The sequence below is a fragment of the Lycorma delicatula genome, chromosome 6, assembly GCF_047948215.1.
Source record: "Lycorma delicatula isolate Av1 chromosome 6, ASM4794821v1, whole genome shotgun sequence".
Taxonomy (NCBI): Eukaryota; Metazoa; Arthropoda; class Insecta; order Hemiptera; family Fulgoridae; genus Lycorma; species Lycorma delicatula.
In genome coordinates this window covers 131945983-131961918 of record NC_134460.1, presented here as the reverse complement: position 1 = coordinate 131961918, position 15936 = coordinate 131945983, and the positions used below count along the sequence as shown (strand labels likewise).

Genomic DNA, 15936 nt, shown 5'->3' with positions numbered 1-15936 from the left:
TTTTCTGAATTAAACCGCTTTAAGATCGGACAATTGGTGTAGCGGTAAACATTGTAGTCTCAGGCTCGATTTCCCGACAAGGGTTTGGTATTTTGCCATCATCTATCATTTCATCCATCTCATTTTTCTTGTTAAAATATATGTGCAGCCCGTTTGAAGTCGTAATTCTCAAAGAAAAAAAAGAAGATAAATAAATAAATAAAAATAAAAACAACCTCTTGACCTATAGGAAATCCAATCTGGTCTATCTATCTATAACTCGGAGGGAGGAAACGCTCGCAGCTCCGGTCGTATTCCAACCACCCCTACCATATCTAACCTACTGACCATAACAATAGTCGTGTTTCTTTCTGGCGTATCACAAAATGTTAAGCACGTAAGCTCTTTGTAGATAGACCCCTTTCCGCCTGTAACCAATGACCAAACAGATAAACAGTTTTTTTTTATGATCGTATTTATTATATTACTCACCTGAAATTTATTTGCCATGTAGCAGGAATGGATACAGCTGGGATGTAACTTGATTTTCAATAGATACCTACAACAGCGAAATCAAAAAACAAATTTATTACTTCCTGATAACTGTATTTTGTCCAGTCTTTCAAACATCATCGTGGAACATTTAACATCAGATAGCGCTGAAAAATCGTTAAAGCTAAATCAGTAATAAATAATAGAAACATTTATTTATCAATATATAAGATCATAATTAAAACTTAAAAGGAATCACTTGTACAGTGCTAATGCCCCTTTTAAACTTTTTCCCTCTTAATTTTTAACCGAATGGTTTCTGTCAATATTAGGAAACTATTCCTCAGGAGCAAATTATTCTTCATATTACTAATATAACACGTTTTAATGAAAATAACCAGAATTATAAACGTTGGAATAGATTAGATTAGGAGGTTTACCCCTGCTGAGCTAAGTAACGCTATCGGACAACTCGGTAATAAAAAGAGCCCCGGCACTGATAAAATCCCTGCTGCAATACTCAAAGGCCTTGTAAAACAGCTTCCCTGGGAGATGACTGATATAGCTAATTATAGCTTGGAGAATGATTCATTCCCGCGATGTTGGAGGGAGGCCAGGGTGGTCTTCCTCCCTAAAGGCGGTGATGATCAAGGTCTGTCTCGATTTAGACCGCTGAGTCTCTTAAATAAACTTGGGCAAAGCGGTAGAGAAGATGCTCGCCAACAGAATTGTATGCGAAATTGAAGAAGGCGTAGGTATAAGCGTCAATCAATTCGGGTTCTGGAAGGGACGCTCCTCCGCGTTGGCAGCAAAGAAAGTAACTACTTGGATAGCAGATGTCAGAAGAGGTACTTGGAGAACAAGAGGGATTCCGTTACTTGTCTCACTAGACGTTAAGAATGCTTTTGGCTCCATCAAATGGAGCCATATTCACAGTGCATTATTGGCTAAGAACGTAAGCCCATATCTTAGGAGACAGGCGAGGAGATACCTCTCTGACAGATCGTGCAGAATTGCAACGGAAAGTGGAGATTTGGACAACATACACGGTGGAGTTCCCCAAGGCTCCGTTTTGGGCCCGTTATTATGGGTTTTAACTTTTGACGGAATTATCCTGCAGGAGTCGAGGTTATTGCCTATGCAGATGACCTGGTGATCCTTGCGAGTGATAGACATGCACTGGAAGTACAAAATAAGGCCAATTTGACATTACAGATGATAGAAAACTGGCTATGTAATAAAAATTTATCACTTTCACTGGAAGAAGGATCATTGATCGGTTGGATATCAGGATCAACGGTGAACCAATAGCAGAAACTGATAAGCTGAAGTACCTAGGCGTTACCTTTCAGAGGAACGGTTCCTTCACTGAACATATAAACGAAGTTTGTAACAGGGCTGACAGAATGATAAAATCTTTAAATATCATTATGACGAACCAAAGAGCGCCTAAGGCGTCAAAGAGAAGGGTCATAGCGTCTTCGGTAATATCGTCCATGCTTTATGCGGTGCCGGTTTGGTGGATTTCAGTGCAAGTAAAGAAAAACCATAGGATCAGGACCCATAGGAGACTGTTGCTTGGAGTGATTTCTGCATATAGGACGGTCTCCTATGAGGCTTTGTGTGTGCTCTCTGGAGTCCCACCGATTGATTTATTGACACTTGAAAGAGACCAGGGAGTTTGAATTTACGAATCAAGGCAGCGGCTAATGGCAAAGTGGCAGGATAGGTGGAATGAGAATGGCCCTGGAGGTAGAACAAAGAGACTCATCCCCGATATTTGAATATATAGGAAGCATGGGGAAGTGAATTTTCACCTGTCACAATACTTTACAGGGCATGGCAACTTTAATTTTTACTTGCACAGAATCTGTAGAAGAGCATCGACGGAATGTTTGTATTGCGATCCCGAAGATGATGTTGAGCACACATTTACTGTATGGAGAGAAGAATTAGTAGACATCGATCTATCATCTGATGGTAACGGCAGATTAATTAATCACATGTTGCAGAGTGAAGATGCCTGGAAGAGGGTTGATTCAGCTATTAAGAAAATATTAACGCAGAAAAATGAGGACGAGAGGAGATTGGGGTTCTTCTGATCTTAGTATAGGGAAGGGCGGATAGCCCCAGTGGTGAGGACTGGCATGCTGAGGTGTGCCGGTTTCGATGAGCCACTGGTGACTCCAAGGGTTTTCTTGATAGGAAAGATCAAAGAAAAGACCCAATCGTCACGTCAAGACAATCACGGTATGGCATGGCGATATATATAGATGGGCATATCAATAGACTCAAAAGAACTGACCGGTGGGCCGACCTGCCATGCAGGACATACAGCCGGTAGGTGGGAAGGCCCATTTGAGTACAACAGACACTCCCCTGGGTGGCGCAATACCAACCAGTCGGACCGGCCCAGGGGAGGAGAGTCAAAAAAAAAGTAAAAAAAAGAGGTTTATTGTTTGTCTTTCAATGCGAGAGGTAAACAGTTAGAGGTCCAACAGGGTTACTTACATTTTAACGTTAACGGCTCCTCTACATTACCTCACGACCAATATCGCCCTGGTACTCTAACTAAAGGAAATATAATTACACAAATGAAATACCCAATGACCTACGAATCCTGAATCAAAAAGGCTGCACTAAGAATCAGAAAATTTGCAAAATATTATATGAATCAGACAAAATGAAAATTATTATATTTACCAAGGTTATATAGTGATTCATGAACTGATAAATTAGGAACGAACGACACGTCATCACTGATTGATTCAACATCTGGCGGAAGCACTAGTTTATTCCATACGGTAACCTCACGATTCGCGTGACTTTAATCAATTAAATCAAAGTTGATTAATTCTAAAAATAAAATAATAATACATCTTTAAGTATTGTTCAAATATATCAACAATCTCTTACCATTATTTTTCGTTTATAGATCGAAAAGTTTAAGTTGGGGATCGAAATGTTTCATTATTTATTACCGATTTAGTTTTAAAGATTTTTCTGCGCTGTCTGATGTTAAATGTTCCATGATGATATTTGAAGGACTGGACAAAATATAATTGCCGATGCTAATTATAGAATTTTTCTAAATACATTTAAGTAAAAGGTGTATTAAAATTTATCAATAAATTTAGTGAAATAAATGTAATAATTTTTAGTATGAGCAATAATAATATTAATTTTATTATATTGAAATATAATTATGTAAATATTAATAATATAATCATCGCAGATGGATAAAAATAAAGAAAATTTTTAATAATCTGCAATATTATTTTAATTATTGTAATACAGGAGATTATCAGGAAATATCATCTATTTATAGAATAAATCTGAATTATTTTATCCAGTGTCATCTAAACAGCTATACTGTTGTTAATTTTCAAAAAATCATAAATTATGGTTACACATGTATTAAGGATAATTAATTAAAATAAAAATTTGTTAAAATTCCACATTATTAAAATCACAGTTTTAAAATCGGTTAAATTCGTACTCTGAATTGGAAAGAGCTCGGTAATATTTAAGTACAATTTTTATTGTTTTCATTTAATTAAATCCAAAATTTATTATCTTTTTTAAATAACTAATTTTTCAACAAAAAAAAAATTGAAAATACAAATAATTTTTTAAGACAAAAGTATTTCAATAATTAGACAATTATAATTTTTCCTTATCAAAACAATTCATCTACGTAACATAATGCCTGTAAACATATTTTAATTAAAAATTAACATATTTATTGAGTAATTTATTTTAAATTAATTGTTTATTCAATTATTTAAATAAAATATTTTCATTTTTTTTTTAATTTCAATATTAATAAAAAAATGTGTATGGTTTGGGATGAAACGGTAAGATAAATTTCCAATGGTAATTTAAAACCTACAAATTTGTCATCTGAATAAATGAAATTTGAAATACAATCCTATTTTGTAAATGATACTGTAAGATTTCAAAGAATAAATAATTATTAAAATTATTGTCATTATATTTACTATAGGCTATTATCAGAGCATAAATCGAAAAGAGTTTTAATTTTCAATACAAATAAGTGATACATTAATACAAGTTTATTATTATTATTATAAGTTAATGAGCAACGAATAAAAAAAGTGTGTATGTGTCACTGCGGTGATGGTGGTAGTAGTAGTAGTAGTAGTGGTAGTAATAAATTACGTATGTAATCGTTTACATTCATTATTAAATATATTTTCATCGAATACTGATTTACTCAAGGTCATAACATTTATTTTACTTATCAGACAGATAGTCAGCCAGAAATAAAACATCAGAATGTATTTTGTTGCGTAGACTACACATACATAATACATGAATGTATATTTAACGTTCATCGACCGTAGGTGATATTTTTAAAACGTTGCCCTATCAAATATTGAAAAATAATATTGTTCACTTGTCAGAAAGAATTATCATTCGAATTGAAAAACAATTTTTCCTTATGTGTCACCGAATACTTTCAGTTAAATCTAACTGATGAGCTGTTTGTAAATGCCTATTATTATTTTTATTATTTTTTTTTTTTTTTTGTTTTTTATGTAACCAACAGATCGTACAATATAAATAATATTCGTATATTAGAAACTTATCAAAAATGAGAACCGTCCGATTGCTTTCAAATTTGCAGGATACATTTGTGTTATCCAGAGCCATAAACCGAGACCCTAGCCTCCAGAGGGAGGGTGCGAATTTGTGAATTATAGATATTCATTAAAATAAAAAAGACTAATCCTTTTACTTCACTGATATATTTCAGTAACCATACAACAGGAATAAATTAGATGAATTTTTCGTCGTCAAAGATGTGTGTACTTTAATTACCATAGTTACTACTACTATTCTGTCTTTTGTAATGTAGTTTCTTTGCCGGGTTTCTATAAAGCCTAAATATTTTAATTATTTTGCAGACGGGAATGGCGAGCGAAGCGAGCTCTCCGGCTCTGGAGTCAACCTCATGGAGCCCAGGTAGACTCCGGGGTTCGCTTGGGTCGATCTGGTTCCCGGAGGTCCAGAGGGCAGAACCCCGACCAGCTAGTGTATATATATATATATATATACTCACGCGCGCACGCGCACGCGCACACACACACACATACACACGTATATTATATAAGTTAGTTGAAATGTTGGATAACACACGATAGATGTAATAGAAAATTACATGAACCTCTCATCGCTATATATATTGAGAGAAGTTTAACCATGTCCCAATTTATGCACTGGAAAATGCTGAAATATAAATATAAATACTGAATCCATAAGTTAGCCGTTGATATTATGAATAAAAATAATTCGCAAAACAAAAAACTAGTGATCTGGGAACTTAACCGGTACTAATAATAATCATAACGTACTAGAAATATCGATAGCACTTTTTCCTAGGACATCAGACATTACACGATTGTTTTCTCCTGGATCTATCCAAGGGAATATATATTATAAATAATATTACCTACGGAAAACAATAGAAAATAAGTTAAGAAATACAAAACCAACGTTAAGAAAGGAATTTAATAATCCACTGAGAAAGTACGATGCTGTACAGTAGTAAGAAAATTCTTTCGGAGAACAAACGGTAATCTTAAAACGGCCCATTCATGGTGAAAATTGTCGCGATATATACCAATATTAACTGATGCATGTCGGAATAATGAGATTTCGTGAAATCAATGTACGTGATATAGTTTCGATACAGTATCAGTTCCAATTGGTACTGATATTGTGTAGAAACTTGTCTCAGTATCCATTCGCTGACGGGGAGACCTTGAGATAAGCGATACTGATGAATGTCTGAAAATGAATGGTGTGGTGTCGCGACGACTTCCTGTCACGGTTTTATTCTGTCTGCGATCTTAACATTACCTTTTAAAAGTATTTCGAGTTGCCAAATATCTCAATGTTACCGATAAACGTTGCTAAGCAACAAATCTAGCCCTCCTCATTGTATTATCTGTTTCCATTTAAATACGTAATATCTACGATACTGAATAAAGATATATAAATCTATTTTATTCAAGGATATGAATGAATAAAAGATATATTTGAAGTATTAACAACTTGGAGAAAAAGCCCTATTCTTGTTGCTAATAAAGATAATGCTTTGTTTCTGAAACAAATGTGTGTTATCTTTATTAGCAATATTTTTCTATTTTTTTAGATTCTTTTTTCTTTAGCAATTTCTTTCTTTTTGAAAGTATCAAAATGTACGGTATATCTGATACCGCAATAATTACATGAAACTCCGTAAAGCTATATTTAATGAGACCATTAAAATTGGGTATTTTACAGGGAGCAATAGCTGAAAAATAAGTATCTAACGCGTTGCTGCTTTGATTCAGAACGGAAATACCCTGTGAATTAAAGAATAGAGCTCAAGACTAGAGGAAAGACTACGAGTTTAGCGAAATCAATACCGGGTTGCTGATGGAAACTTACCCTTTACTACAGTTTTCAATCGCCCTGATAAAGTAAAGAACAGCTGTTATTTCGAAACAAAGATCTCATGAAAACGTTTTACTCGTACATCGTTCCGCCTTATACCAAGGAATCTTACTACAAAATATCATAAAAATCTTTTAACCGTTTTTGCTTCACAAACTGATGAAATATTAGAAGATCGAATTAAAACGGGGCCTTGCTTCGTTTGGTCAATAATGATATAATAATAAGAAAAGTACGAAACCAAACTTGTAGATATGAGATATGTTTTCGTGAAATATTGAGAGTTATCATCTGCGCTGAATTTCAATCTTTCGTTACAACTAGGATATATATGAAAATTAAAAAATTTAATTTTAATTACGTGTAATGTTGTAAGAAATGTTTTTAGGGAAAATTCTGAACTCGTTTAGATAGTCTACTGTTTTAGTAATATTAGAGTAAATATTTCTGCAACGTTTTAATTTTGCAACTCAATTACAACGAGTTAATACTTTGGAAAATTGGTTTTCACACATTTTCACCTCCTTAGTGACGAGTGTGAAAAAAATTCAAATTTTAGCATAGCTTACTAATTATTTCATTTATACTGTACGCCAAATAGGCTAAAAACTTTTTTTTTTTAAACCAGTTGACAATTCGTTAATCACGAATACCTCTATAAATGATACGAGTATCTTAGGGCAAATATCTTCTTCATCACATACAGTAAAAGTACAGGCTGATTTATCACTCCACATCTTAGTAGTTAACATCTTAGAGTTATCTTAGTAGTTCGTTATCTTAGAGATAACGAATGATACGTCTCTAACAATGTATGCAATATAGGAAAGTCTTACGTCATGTGTATACAGATACGAATTTAAACTCGCGTCATCGTATGCATTACATAAAGAAGATAACTAAAGCATTTAACGTTATTAAATCTAAAAAAAAACTTAATAAATAGCATCATTGGACTGGTAACAACCGGTTAAAAATTCTACTTAAAAAACTAGTTACTACCATTTCTATAGACTTACATAACAGAAACATTGTAAAATAAGGATATAAAAAAAAGTTGAATACCGTGCAATTAAGTTCATCGAAATGTAAATATCATGTCAGAAAGTCTGTTTTTTAATAAAGAAATCCGGAAACTAATAGATTATTAAAGTCCAATAAAATATAAATACAAACGGTATTGAAATTTTTTAAGATAGAAGTCCGTTAAGAATATTAATTAGCTTTTGCAAAAACTTCATTATTCAATAACGATAGGCAATCAATATGTAAGAAAGAGAATATCTAATAATTTATTAAATATCCTTTTTCGAAAATTTTCAATCATATTAACATTAAACAGTTATCCCTCAATTAGATTTTCTTTACGAAAGAGAATAATTTGTTCGTTCACGAAGTCATGGTGCAGTCTGAATTCGAAGTTTAAATAATTTAGATGTTTACCACTAAATCCCAAAATAATAACAACGTCCAATTAAAGATTCGTAACACTCACATTAAGCAGTACATAAATATAGATCTCTAGAAATATGGATTAATATAAAAAACAATGCAAAAGAATGAAAGGCAAGAGTAGAAGTGTCCCGCAATATTTTCAATAAAATGAAAGTCACCGTTGGCATCTACACAACGAATTAAATATTAGAACGATACGATTCTATATATATGTATGTATGTATCTATTCAATCCTCCTTTATGGAATAGAAACATCTACTCTTAATAAATCTTTAATAAAAAGGTTCTCGAAGACTATAAGATGTGGTTATTCATAAGTGTGCTACGATTAGCATGGATAGAAGGTTTGCAACTGAGAAGGTCTTGCGTAAAAGTCAATAAAAAGAAAATTATGAATAACGACCATAAAAGCAAGCAAATTAGAATATTTTAGTCGTGTGATAAAAAAGTAAGAAATTACCATTAGTGATTGATTATGCTTGGAAAAATCGACGGAAAATGAGATGCAGGACGACGAAGAATATAATGGCTGCGCAACCTCAGATAATGGTTTAATTATATATCAAATCAATTGTTTAGAACGACTATATATAAGATTCAAATAATTATAAATCGTCACTTATTTTCGTTCAAGGACGCCACAATAAGAACAAGATTCTTTACGATAAATTTACACTTGGAATGCCTGAAACGACAAAATTAGTATATATTACAAATAAAGGAAGTTTGCGATCGCTAAAAATTTCGGTTTTCAGATTTCAAGGAAAATATCCATTTTTACCAACCCTGAATCTATTTTGACTAGTTTCGGCGTGACGACTGTACTTACGTATGTATCTCGCATATCTCAAAAACGATTAGCCATAGGATGTTGAAATTTTGGATTTGGACCGTTATAACATCTAGCTGTGCACCTCCCTTTTTGATTGCATTCGACTGAACCAAAAAATTTCCAATAAAATTGGAATTTTTCTTGGCTGCAGTAATCAGAGCTTTTCAACGATACATCGTAAGTGGGACTTATTTTCATTGGTTCCACCAGAGTTATAGCCAAATGAAATTTTAATTAATGAAATATTTGGATCTTAGAAGGGGAAGGCACTTCGGTTCGAATCAAACTACATCTTTTTTTAATTTTTTTTTATTTATTTAAATATATTGATTTATTAATAATTATTAACAAGTGTTTTTAATTTTTTTTTACGATAAGTAATAATTCAATAATAACAATAAAAAAAAATATCGGAAGTTTTTAATGAAATAAAATTTTATATACTTTTCAATTTAAAAAAATGTGTATATGCAATTTAATAGGCGTACATAAAAGTCATGTAGTGCCCACATCAGAGTTTTGTTTTCAAAAATTTCGGATTGATTCTAAATAAAATGACCAGCTTAACTAAAAGTTGATGATTTCAGTATACCTACATTTTATGGAATAATTTGTGACATCAATTTTTAATTTTCAAAAAAATTCATTTAATAATGTAAATACTTAGTAATAAACTCTATTTATATTTAAATTTTAATTTCCTAAGTTTATTTGTAAATTTTTATTTCAGGGAAGTAAGCTTTATAAGAAGTTTTTATAATAAGCTTTTTAAATGTTTTTTTTAATTTTCTGCAAACTTATATACAAAAGGAATTAACTGTTAAGAAAGTAATAATAATATATTATTATTATAATTATGATTATTATTATTATTGAAAAAAGTTTATAAATTAGTGTTAGGAAGAATAGTAAGATAACCAAAATGACCTTGAATAATAGTATACAGATAATACAGTAGTAATACTAGTTGTAATACACGCATACATATCATTATGACGTATTATACTACAATGTACGTATGTTTAAGTAATGAATGTTACGTTAATAGAATTGATTACACATGATTAAATAATGTATGTTACGTTAATAGAATTACATAAAAAAATTTACAAAACTTTTTTAAAAATACTACGTTAAAGCAAACGGAATGTTTTTAACATAGAATTCTTCAATACAATTGAATTACAATGCTAATAAGAAAAATCTATTATTACTGGCGTTATTATAGAAGTCATTATTTCTTTACAAATCTTCATTAATACTAATGTAACGAACAAAAATATAATTAACATATTCGAATTTTTTTGATAGGTTGTAAATTTGTTGTCGGTATTGCATTTAACCTGTCTTTCTTTTTACATGACTGACCAAAAAGAAGTGCAATGTTTTTTATCGTTTTTACTTAATCGATTGGAAATTCTCGAAAGGTTGATACTATTGACTGAAACATTTCATTCCTTTATAAAGGATACTGTTTAAGATCGCGCTATATGGTTACTTGCGTTTCCCGTGGTAGTCAATCTTTTTATTTTATATTTATTAGTCAAATAACCGGAGGCAGGTGCAGTCAGTCGTACATACAGGTGGCATATCGCATTTCCCGTTGCTCAGTTGTTTCAGTCGAACGGGATTGGACTGTGTGTTTTCGGTTGCTTTCGAATCTTGACTGTCTTTCGTCTTCAGTCTCTGCCGCACGAACAGTGTTCATCATACGTGCTTTTTTTGTATTTCTCCCGATTGAAGAATGTCTTTTAGGCATGGTATGATGTTCTGAAAAAAGATCACAGAATTTAAAAGATTGCAGTTAAATACTTTACACACTTTAAATTAGTAACACACACATGATAAACAAAAGCAGCTATTTATTTATGTTTTTAACAGCTGTAAAAAATTGTAAATGAATGAATCGTAAAAATTGCATATGCATGTGCGCTAAATCAATTGAAACTTAGGAATGACTGTACGTTAAAACCTCAGTCCTTTTCAAAATTAATCAATTCAATGTTGAAAAAAAATGTTAGCTAAAAATTAAATTTTTCTTGAAAATCAAAGTCATTTTGAAAATTAGATAAGCTTTAAGGAAGAAATAAAGTGTTTTAAATTTCGTTGTAAAATATCGTTACGTCGGAGGTCAAAAAAAATTAGCCTATGTTAACCGCAGGGCTTCAAAGTGAAGGTTTGCAAAATTTTAGACAAATCTGTCCGGTAGATCTTGAGTTAAGTTGGAACAGACAGAAAAACAAACATTAACCTAAATATTACTAAAGACGTTAAGTTTTTATTATCATTAAACCTTTTTTAAAATAAGACTTTTATATCAATTTTAAGCTAAGGTTCTAAGGTATCATTCTAAGAATAGACATGAATAAGGATACCATCATTGCAGTTTCAAAAGGTAACTTATCAAGATAGGTAGTATTATAAAGAACGATTCTGTAATAAGCTCTATGAACCTTCATATAAACGTGATACATTTTTCGTGATACAAAATAAGGTTATCTGCCGAAAAATGTAAATATTTATTGACATTTTAATCCACTTCATACTGATATGTTTGATAAAAAAAAAATCTACTGAACCTGTAATAAGGGGTTAAATTAAAAAATAAATAAAGATTTAAGTTGAGCAGTAAACATTTATTATCAGAATGTGGATACCTCTGTATAGCTTTTTCAATAATTTTAACCATTTAACATAAATTTACAATGGTGAATGAATGCTTTAAAAAATTAGATACAACTAAAATAAAATTGAAGAGAATTATTATTTAAATGATAAAAAGCAACCAAATTTCCAACAAGTTTAGTTAAAATAAAAAATATTAATATAAAAGAAACTGAAATATAATAAAGATAATACCACCACGTATTGCGGTTATTCAAGTTAATTATCATCAACCACTCTGCGGTTATTCGATTTGATATTTGGTAAAACGGAAACTAAATTTAGGCTACTTTATCAACAAAATGTAATACATAAACTTTATAATATATAAAAAAAAGATCAACTGTTTTTACAATAATTAATTCAATTATTTTAAAATATTTTTTTTTCTGAATTTTTATGGGCATTGACTGCTAAGATCATTAGCCCTCGTCACAATCTTTAAAAGAAACTACTATCACCATCTGGATCGTCATATGTAAGGGTGTAAAGGGCCCTTACATTTTATTTAAAAGCACAAACTACACAAAACATTTAAGACATAAAGACAAGGACAATCACAAACACATATGGGGTGTAAAGGGCCCCAATATTAAAATTTGATAGGTTCCCAAAAGACCATTAAATTAAAATTAAAATTAAAACTTATCCTACCATATCTTTCTTTCTTTCTTCTACGAGTCTCATTTACAGTTTGTTTAAGCACCCTCGGGGCGACCAGAACCGCCGTTGAGCAGTATATCAGTCGCGCCAGGGTGCCGTGGCAGTTGAATCCTTCTTATAAACAGGCTATAGGCATGCACAGCGTACACCCACAGCCTCGCGCCCTCAATCCACCCTTGAGGGTCCCCCATGCCATCATCGGACACACCCCGACTCACTGCTCTTGAATGCAGGTGAGCCAAAATGGCCTAGGCAAGAGGGCTACCTCCCGTCACTATACGTGCCACGTTTCAAGACTCCCTTATGTATATATGCATACATTTAAAATTAAAATTAAACTTATCAATACCATTTTTTCTTTATATAAACTACCGCTTAGAGTTTCTTTTGTCACAGCTTTAAACTTTCATTTTTATAGACTTTTAAGAAGTCCACTGGCGTTTAAAATGCAACTATATTTTCTTCATTTCCATTATCCAGATCAGCAGTAATATTATTTCTAAAACGGAACCTCTTTCTGAGGTCCTCATATATGGTACACTCTTCTATGAGATGCTTGATTGTCAGTGTTTTATTACAAACACCGCACATTGGTCTCACTTCGCCGGTTAACAAATATAAATTTGTTAATCGCGTATGACCGATTCTAAGTCTGGTCACCGCTACTTGTTCACGGCTAGTCAACTTAAAGTCGCTTTTCCATTTATAAGGAGAAGATTTTACTGTGTTTAATTTTGTATTTAATCTCCTCCATTCAGCATTCCACTTGTTTTTTACTATGTTTGTTAGACGGTTTTTAACATCTGCCACTCTTACAGGAAATGCATCCAAAACATCGCAGACTGTTGCCTTTCTGGCAGCTTCGTCTGCGATTTCATTACCTGTAATACCAGCATGCCCCGCAGTCCATACAAATACGCATCGCTGTCCTCGTTGTTTTAGTACGTATAAAATGGACAGGATGTTTGCAATTAGGACATCCTTAATGTTCTTGTTCCGAATTGCGACGAGTGCACTTAATGAATCGGAACATATTAGCACTCTCTCTTCGCAATAGTGTTCAGTGTAGCGAAGAGCTTGCTGAATTGCAGTGAGTTCTGCCGTGTAGACACTGGCCACATCTGGCAGTCTCCAAAAGTGGGCTTCTTCATTTACATATATCGAGCATCCAACACCATGTTCGGTTTTAGAACCGTCAGTATAAATTCTAATATGTTCTTCGTAACTACTGACGGGTGCCAAAAATTCCTGCTGGATGATCACTGCTGGTTTCTTTTTTATTTCTCCTTGAGAGAGCTCCAAACTTGTATTAACCGCTGGGAAGAGCCATGGCGGTATTTCTCTAGTAGAAATTGCCAATGTATCTGGAATGGCAATTTCATATTTATTTCTTAATTCGTGGTACCTAATTCTGGCTGGTCTGGAATAGGTAGCACGACGTTCGTATAATGCAGCCATGGGATGATTCGTAAACAATTTATTATTTATATAAGCAGGGAAAGCCCATATATTTGCTGCATATCTTAACAAGAGGATCTCTCTTCTATAATGTAGTGGCATTATTCCAGCTTCAGACAACAGACTAGCCGCCGGACTTGTGCGGAAAACACCTGTTGCGTATCTTATTCCGCTATTATGAACTACGTCTAACTTTCTTAAGTGCGACTTTCTAGCGGATGAATATACGATACATCCGTAGTCTAGTTTACATTGAACCAATGCTTTATACAATCTCAATAATGTCTCTTTTTCTGAGCCCCAATTTAAGTTCGATAAACATTTTATAATGTTTAGGGCTCTTTTGCATCTATCACTCAAGTCCTGTATATGTAATCCCCATGTAAGGGATTTATCCAATACTAGTCCTAAATACCTTACGCTGTCTTTATATTGTATTGGATTATCATCAATTGTCAACGCAGGACTTTGATGAGGAATTCTCTTCCTACAAAAGTGTACACAGCACGTTTTTTCTGGTGAGAATTGGAATCCATTATTCCTTGCAACTTCATTTAGAGCATTGATCGCTCGTTGCAATTTGTACCTCACCATAACAGTCTTGTTGCTGGCATATACGATTGCCAGATCATCAACATAGACGCTTTTGCTGATTTCTACTGGAATGGCTAAAATCAGTTTATTTATGGCAATGGTAAACAAGGTACCGCTCAACGCCGAACCTTGCGGTATGCCATTTTCCAAGATTCTTTCACATGAATATTCATTGTTGACGCGTACTTGGAAGGTACGGTCATTCATGTAGTTGCTGAGCAGTATAGGCAGATTGCCACGAATGCCCCATTCATGTATCTGGAGCATTATACCATGACGCCAGGTCATATAAAAAGCCTTCTGAAGATCAAAGAAGACTCCGACACAATGTTTCCTTTTAATAAAGCTGTTATATATAATGTCCTCTAAGCTGATGATTTGATCAGTGGTAGAATGGTATTGCCGAAAACCTGCTTGATACGGTGATATCAGGTTTTCTTTTTCCAAAACCCAGACGAGTCGATTATTAATCATTTTTTCCAATATTTTCCCCATAGCACACGTCAGAGAAATAGGACGGTAGCTATTGGGGTCTGTTAAATTTTTATTTTTCTTTGGTACTGGAACAACATGAGCTTTTTTCCACTGCTGCGGGTACGTTCCATCCCGCCATATTTTATTATAAAGTTCTAATAATCTACGCTTTGCAGTGGTATTCAGCTGCCTGATCATATTATAGTGGATTTCATCCGGACCAGCAGCTGTGTTACCTGATTTTTCCAACGCTTTCGCGAATTCTTCCATTTTAAATGGTACATTATATGAGTAATTATACTCAGTTCTATACTGAGTAATTATATGAGTACTTAGTAGACCTTCGAGTTCTTCTTTTTTGGTTCGAAAATCTTCCTCGTAGTTGGCCGTTTTGCTGGCCTTTTCGAAGTGATTGGATAACAGCTCTGCAATTTCATATGGAGTATCTTTTATTTCATCTTCATCTTGAAGGCTAGTTATGTGAGCAAAATCATTACGCCCACAAATCGCCTTCACTTTCCTCCAAACATCTGATGCAGTAGTAGTTTTATCGATGGATGACACGTATTGCTGCCAGGATCGTTTTTTCGAATCTATCATAAGACGTTTTGCATACGCCCTGTATTTCTTAAAGGCAACAAGATTTTCTATACTAGGACGCTTCTTAAAGGCGTTATACGCCCTTTTCTTTCTTTTTATAGCTTCACTTATTTCATCGTTCCACCATGGAACGGGTTTCTTTGTAAGTTTCCCAGATGTTTTGGGAATATATCTCGATGCCGACTGAATTATTGCATTTGTTATGGCGTCGACATCGTCTCCGATAACTCCAGTTGTTTCTGGGAGTATCGTTCTAGCT

The 15936-nt window shown here is 33.2% G+C and overlaps 1 long non-coding RNA gene across 3 annotated transcripts in view; it reads right to left on the bottom strand.

The window, feature by feature from the left end:
* Positions 1-474: 474 nt before the first annotated feature.
* LOC142326843 (uncharacterized) overlaps positions 475-15936 on the bottom strand; it is a 118417-nt gene continuing 102955 nt past the window's right edge. For 2 of the 3 annotated variants that reach the window (XR_012756874.1, XR_012756875.1), the window contains exon 3: positions 10454-10994. This is a non-coding gene — a long non-coding RNA (uncharacterized LOC142326843). Of the gene's footprint in view, positions 539-10453; positions 10995-15936 lie in introns of those variants that run through there. The other variant, XR_012756877.1, reaches the window with a different exon arrangement.